Here is a 7378-nt window from a genome sequence, read left to right on the forward strand (position 1 = left end):
TACCCACCTCTTGGGCCTAGGGCCTACCTTTTGTTAAAGTACAGTACTTCCAGGTCTACCTTCCCAAAAGTTCACCCATCCCTCTCACTCATCTTCCTTCCAAATTTCTATCCCCTGGATCTTCTCATGGGGATTCATTGCTTTTAAAATCAAAATGAATTTCCAGTTGCCACAAATGCAACCACCACATAATAAAGTTTAAAATGTTAGACAAGGGAAGGGGAGGTATGTTTAGTGTAGGGCCATCACTCCACAAAATTAGCTAAGGAAGAGTCCAGCTTTGAGAAGGACATGATACTCATCTGTAGCTTTGCACCTATCACATCTTTTTCTAAACCTTAAAAATAAATTTTAACATGAAAAGGGCTTTAACACTAGAAAAGCTAAATCAGTCAGTGAAGCCATGTGACTGATAATCATAGTGACTAGTATCTTTGGACCACATGATGTATCCTAGGCTTTGTGTTTGGTTCTTTGATTATCTCCTGTAATGCTTTTATCGGCTCTATTATGTGTATACAGGCACACAGAGAAGTCAAGCTGTCTCCAAAGATCAAATGACTAATAAATGATGGAGCAAGGATTGGAATTGAGTGCTTGGTCTAGCGTACTTACATTTAACCACTATCCTCTGCTGTTCCAAAAGTCCTCTGTTCTAAAAAGGAAATCAAAATTAGTATTGCATTTATGAGAACATTTATTTAGTACTACCTGTATGCCAGTCATTATACTGAGCACTTCATCTCCAAAATAACCCACAGGACTGAATCAAAGGAAATAGAAAAGAATTTGGTACAAGGTACTGAACTAAATGATAAAACCAAAGTTCTTTCATTTTTAATTTTGTCTTCTGACACTTTTGAGTCCATACTTGACCCTGGGAAGAAACCATCTTCTTAAATATTCATCCAAGAATGAAAGTACCTCTCTTAGACCCCAAATGAGACAAATTGCTGTGCTCAAAAAAAAATATTGCTAATGCAGAGAAACCTTAAAAAAGTAATGCTAAGTGAAAAAAGCTAGACACATACATTGTATGAATCCCTTTAAATGAAATATAAACAATAAGTAAATCCATAAAGACAGATTTATGATGGTCTTGGGTGAAGGGAGGAGAAAAATAAGTTGGTGCTTAAGGGGGTATAAGGTCGTGAGTTTGAGATGATGCAAATGGTTTGGTACTAGATAGAATTATTGGTCCCAGATACTAGGGATGCACTACATGGAACTGGACTGTTCACCATAGAATGCTTAATTTTACATTATGTGAATTTTTATTTCAATTTTTCAAAAGTATGACAGGTCTGAAAACTAATACAGTATATAGATCACATAAGAATAGAAAATCCTGGGGAGCTGATGTCAAATCAGTAAGCTCACTTTGCTAAGAACACAGGCCAACTTCTCACTTCCTTTCAAACTCCCTCTCCTCCCTATGTATCCCCAACCCTTTCTGTCTGCAAGAGCCCCGTTGACAACTAAATATCAAGATGTGCTTCATAACTATTAAGAGATTTGTCTTGCCTATTCATAAGTACCAGCTTTGTCCCATGTATTTCTAGGAAGACTGAGTTGTCTGGGGAAAAAAAGAAAAAAGAAAGAACTTCTACGATTCCCATTTACCAGTAGCAGCTGCTGGGCAGTAAGACTGTCCATTTATAGCAGAGTAAGCCCTGTATTCTTGTCACCCACCTTTACAGGACCTCACGGGTCTGCCACACTGAGCCTTTCTCTCAGGAGAACCTGGAATGAGCAAAAAATTACTAAAGAAATAGCCAAATGTGTGACAAATACGTGCAGTAGAAAAGTTTACTGAATCTGTTCTGCCATGTGTCACTGCTATGCAGAGAACCTGGCAGCCTTTGGGAAACACGACCCAGATCTGCAACATCTTCCTGCTTTACAAGAAATGCTGAAACTCGAGCTGTATATGAAGTTTCCCAAATATAAAGAGTAAGTTTAAACTATTAGGAAATGGGGGCTAGGAGTGTGACTCAGTGGGAAAGTGGAAGGCTTGAAGTTTGATCCCCAGCACCAAAGGAGAGAAATGGTTAAGAAATGCATATCCTCTCAGAGACTTGGAAACTTCCATAAGCAGTGATTGTCAGTCAGTGTCTGGTGTATAGCGCTCAGCTACTATTCCATAGGAAGTAGTGTTCTGTGGCATTTAAGAGAGAGCAAAGGAGACCATGTCCTTTTTGCACAAGAGTTTGTATTCTCAGCCTCTGTTAATGATGGGGGCAGCCTAGTCCTTTGGATAAAACCCTTTAGTCATTGGTATATGTCCTGTGGATTACCTAAACTCCATAATCTGAGAATTTTTATAAATAAGAACAAGCTCTTAGTACACAGTGCCATAAGGAGGTTTCTATCTCCCTAGTGCTCACATCCAGGTTAGCATGAATGTTTTGGTTGACTTTACCTGGGTGGAGATAGACAGCTTCATTGTATTCAAATTGCTTTGTCATATGGTTTTTGTTTGTTTTTTGTTTTTTTTTTTTTTTGACCTTTTAATTGTTTTTACTTCCGAGGGCTAGATATTGTAAACCCCAGTTTAGAACTCCAATTTAGTTCTAGCATAGGATTCTTTGACTACACTCTAATCTAAAAACTGGGAAATGAATGAAAATAAATAGAAATCACATCTAAAATATACTTAATACCACTCAACAGTAGGTTTTGTTAAGAAAATTCTGCCATGCCAGGTATGTGGTGCATACCTGTAATCCAAACACTTGGGAGGCTGAGGCAGAAGGATTGACCCCAAGTTCAGGAACAGCCTGGCCTATAGAGCAAGACCTTGTCTCAAAAAAAAAAAGTGGGGGGAAGGGCGTGGGGCTGGGGGCTGGCTCAATGAGGACACTACATGAAATCTCCAATGAAAGGAAAAAAGTTCTGCCATTCCATGTGGCCAGCATTCATAAAGGATAGCACTGAAAGGTAATACTCAAGTTCAGCTTAAAGATTTGTCAGTTTTCTGTAGTCAAAATGAAAATAAATTTCTAGTGAATATTTGCTGAAAGCCAAGCCTGCTCTCATCAGAGAAAAAGACACTCAGGTACATATCACAATCAAGATTTCAGAAAATCAAATTATAAATATGGTAAGTTTTTTTCTGAACTATAGAAATATTTCTATTTCAAAGAAATACAGCAACTTGAGCTAGTACATGAGGTTGAGCCTCCATTGGAAGACTTTCTTTTTCCTATCACATTTTATTGGTACATTTTAAGTATACATAATGATCACATACATCATAGAGAATTTGTACCTGTACATGATATAACGTGTTTTTTTCCGATTCTCTGATCCTCCTTGCCACCCCTCTTCCTTCTCCATTTACCAAAGCTTTGTTTCTAATTTTTTCCTTTCCTTTTCTCCTCTCCCCCCTCTTTTTTTCCCCTCCCCATTGAACATTTTCTTCCTATTTCACATTACCTGTTATACATTTTGGTCCTTATATACACTTTCAGTTTCTAACACCAGAAAAAACGTGACATTTACACATGTGTCTGAGTTAAGAGTCATGGGACTATGGTATCGAGGTGCATCTGTTTTCCTAGAAATAGTTCCTTTGTTATGGCAAAGTAGCACTTCATTGTATACCAAAAAAACCCCACATCTTCTTTATCCATCAGGGCATTTGGTCTGTTTCCAAGATTTGGCTATTACAAACTGAATATGCATATATCACTGTGATAAGATGATTTTGATTCTTTTAGGAAGATATCAAGAAGGGGAGTAGCTGGGTTAAGTGGAACCTCTAGTCCCAGTTTTTTAAGTCATCTCCGCCCTAGTTTCTACAGTGTTTGAACCAATCTACACTCCCACCAATAGTGGATAAGGATCATTTTTTCCCACAATTTTTGCCAGAATTTATTCATTGAATTTTTTTTTTTTAATGTAGTTAGTACAAGGTCTACGGGGTCTCACTGCACAGATTGGATTTGTAGTAATCCTCCAGTTTTCAACCTCCCAAGCGCTGGGATACAGGTGTGCACCACCACGCCCAGTCTCAGTCACTGTCTCAGCACACCCTGGGGGTAGGGCCAGCATGGCAGGCCGAGGATTGAACCCTGGTCCTTCCATCTGCCTAAGCAGGCACATTAGCCCACCAAACTATCTGGCCAACCCTGGTTTCTTGATAGCCATTCTTTCTGGATTGAGAAGGAATCTGTTGTGATAATTTGCATTTCTCGAATAACCAGTGATGTTGAACATTTTTTAATATATTTATTTGCTATTTATACTTCATCTGAGAAGTGTATATTCATAACAGATGTCCAGTTTTTGATTGTCTTTAAATTTGGATGGTCTGTTTTTTGTTTGGGGTTTTTGTTGTTGTTCTTTATGCAGTCTAGAGAGTACTCCTTTTCTGAGGAACAAATGGCAAAAAATGTGTCCCACACTGGGTTGTCTCTTCTCTCTGTTTATAGTTTCCCTTGCTGTACAAAAGCTTTTAATAAGATGAGACCCCAGTTGTTTTTTATTCTTTGTGATAGTTCCTTTGCAGTCAGGGTTGGGGGTTTTTTTGTTTTGTTTTTCATGAGATCTTTGCCTATACTGTTGTCTTCAAGACTTCTACCTATTCAGCCTTCTAGCAGAATTAATGTTTAATATTTAGATATTTTGGGGGCTGCGGAGGTAGTTCAGTGGCATAAACACCTGCCTGGCAAGCTCAAGGTTCTGAGTTCAATCTCTGGTACAAAAAATAAAGAAAAGGGAAGAGAAGGAAAAAAAGATATGTTTGATCTATTTTGATTTTAGTTTAGTGCATGGTGAAAAATATGGCTTTAGTTTTAATCTTATCCATGATGAAAGGCAGTTTTTCCCACATCATTTATTAAAGAGGCTATCTTCCAGTGAATGTAGCACCTTTGGGACCTTTGTCAAAGATAATGTGACTGAATGTTGGAGTCTGTTTTTTTGCTAGTACCATGCTGCTCTCTGGTATAGTGTAGTATGATATAGTATAGTACAGTACAGTACAGGTTAGTATAATAAATTTGTAGTATAATTTTGAGTCTGGGATTGTGATGCCACGTGCCTTGGCTTTGTTTGTTAGCCAGAATTGCCTTTGCTATTCTGGATCGCTTCTAGTTCCAAATACATTTTAGGATTTTTTTCCTCCAATTCTATGATATGTGCTGTTGGAATTTTGATTGAGATTGCATTAAATCTGTGTAACAATTTTGGAAGTATGGCATTTTCTTACCTCAAGAGCAAAGGATGTCTTTCCATTTTCTTATGTCCTCTTCAATATTCTTTGTCAAAGTACTATAGTTTTCAGTGTAGAGGTGTTTTACTTCCTTCAGTAGATTGATTTCTAGGTATTTTATTTATTTTTGGATACTATTGTGAAAGGTGTTGTTTCCCTAATTTCTCCCTTAGTGAATTTGTTATTTGTGTACAGGAATGCTTATGGATTTCTGAGTGTTGACTATGTATCCTACTACACAACTAAATTTGGTTATTAAATCTAGAAGTCTTTCTGGATTTTTGTAGAGTATCATGTCATCTGTGAATAGTGATAAATTGAACTTCCTCCTTTCCTATCCTTATTCCTTTTATTTCTGTGTCTTGTCTAATTGCTCTGGCTCAAGTTTCCAGAGCTATATTGAAGCAGAATAGTGATAGTGGGCATCCTTAGCTTGTTCCTGATTTTAGAATTAGAGATTTCCATTTTTAATATGATATTGGCTGTTGGTTGTCATAAATGGCTTTTATCAGATTGAGATAAAGACCATCTTTTCCAATTTTCTGTAGCATTTTTATCATGAGTAAGTGTTGGACTTTCTCAAAAACTTTTTATGTATCTATGGAGATGATCATATGGTTTTTGTCATTGACTCAGCTAATATGGTGTATTATATTTATCTATTTCTATATGTTGAACCACCCTGGATCCCTGAGATGAATCCTACTTGGTCATGATATATAATCTTGGTGATTTGGCATATTCTGTTAGCCAGTATCTTATTGAGGATTTTTGCATCTATGTTCATTAGGTAGATTGACTTGTACTTCTCTTTCTTAGTTGGGTCCTTCTCTAGTTTTTGTATAAGGGTAATACTTGCTTCTAGAAATGAATTTTGGAGTATTGCGTGCCCTTCAATTTAATTAAAAAGTTTGAGAAGTAACAGGATTAAGTCTTCTCTAAATTTCTTCTAGAATTTGACAATGAATCCATCAGGGCTTGGGCTTTTCTTTGTTAGTAGGTTTTTAATTACATGTTCAATTTCACTGATAGACACTGATTTCTTTAGCATTTTTATGTCTTCTGGGTGCATATGTGCATATATATAATGCATCTGTCCATTTCTTCTGCATTTTCATTCTTATTAGAATACAAATTCAGGCCAGCCAGATAGCTCAGGGAACTAAAACACCTGCTTAGGCAGACAAAGGGACTGGGGTTCAATCCATGGTACCACAAGTCATGCCAGCCCCACCCCCACGGCATGCTAAGACAAGGATTGAGACTGGGTGTGGTGGCATGCACCTATAATCCCAGAGCTTGGGAGGCTGAAAACAGGAGGATGACTCTGAGTCCGATCTGTGTAGTTAAACCTTGTAGACCCTGTACTAAACACACACACACAAAAAATACAAATTCTTGAAGTAGGTATACATGATATTTTGGATTTCTGCAGGATCCGTGTGATTTCACCCTCTTCATTCCTAATTGCATGGATTTGAATCTTTACATTTTTTATATGGTTCAATAAGGGTTTGTCAATTTTATTTAATCCTTCAAAGAACCAACTCTTCAATTCACTGATTCTGTGTATTGTTTTCTTAGTCTCCACTGCATTAATTTCTGCTCTGATATTTATAGTGTACTCTTTGAGCTTTGAGCTTGGCCTGTCTTTTCCTAGAAGCTTGGGTTGTGAACAGTAAATTATTTATTTGAGCTCAATATTTTCCAGCTATGAGTATTCACTGCTATAAATTTCCCTTCCAGGACTGCTTTGTGTCTGATAAATTCCAGTATATTTATTGACATTATCATTTAATTGTAATAACTTTAATTTCTCCTTTTCATGTCCATTAATATATGCTTTGTATAGGGTTTTTGTTGTTGTTGGGGTTTTTTGGTTTGTTTTGTGCAGAACCAGGGATTGAACTCAGGACTTTGTGCTTACCATGCATGCACTTATGCTGCTGAGCTAGCTCCCTGGCCCTATATAGTTTTATATATTGGTATTTGTTGTATATATATATCAATGATTGTTTTTCTTCCTTTTGCATTGTTCTCTTTTTTTTATTTTATTTAATTTTTCAACAAATAATACACTGCATATATTCTTCTTAGTGGTTAATTGCTGTGCAAGATGCGGACTTGTGATCCTATTTACAAACACCATTAGAACAAATC

The sequence above is a fragment of the Octodon degus genome, unplaced genomic scaffold (assembly GCF_000260255.1).
Source record: "Octodon degus isolate 3935 unplaced genomic scaffold, OctDeg1.0 scaffold00051, whole genome shotgun sequence".
In the NCBI taxonomy this organism is placed as follows: Eukaryota; Metazoa; Chordata; class Mammalia; order Rodentia; family Octodontidae; genus Octodon; species Octodon degus.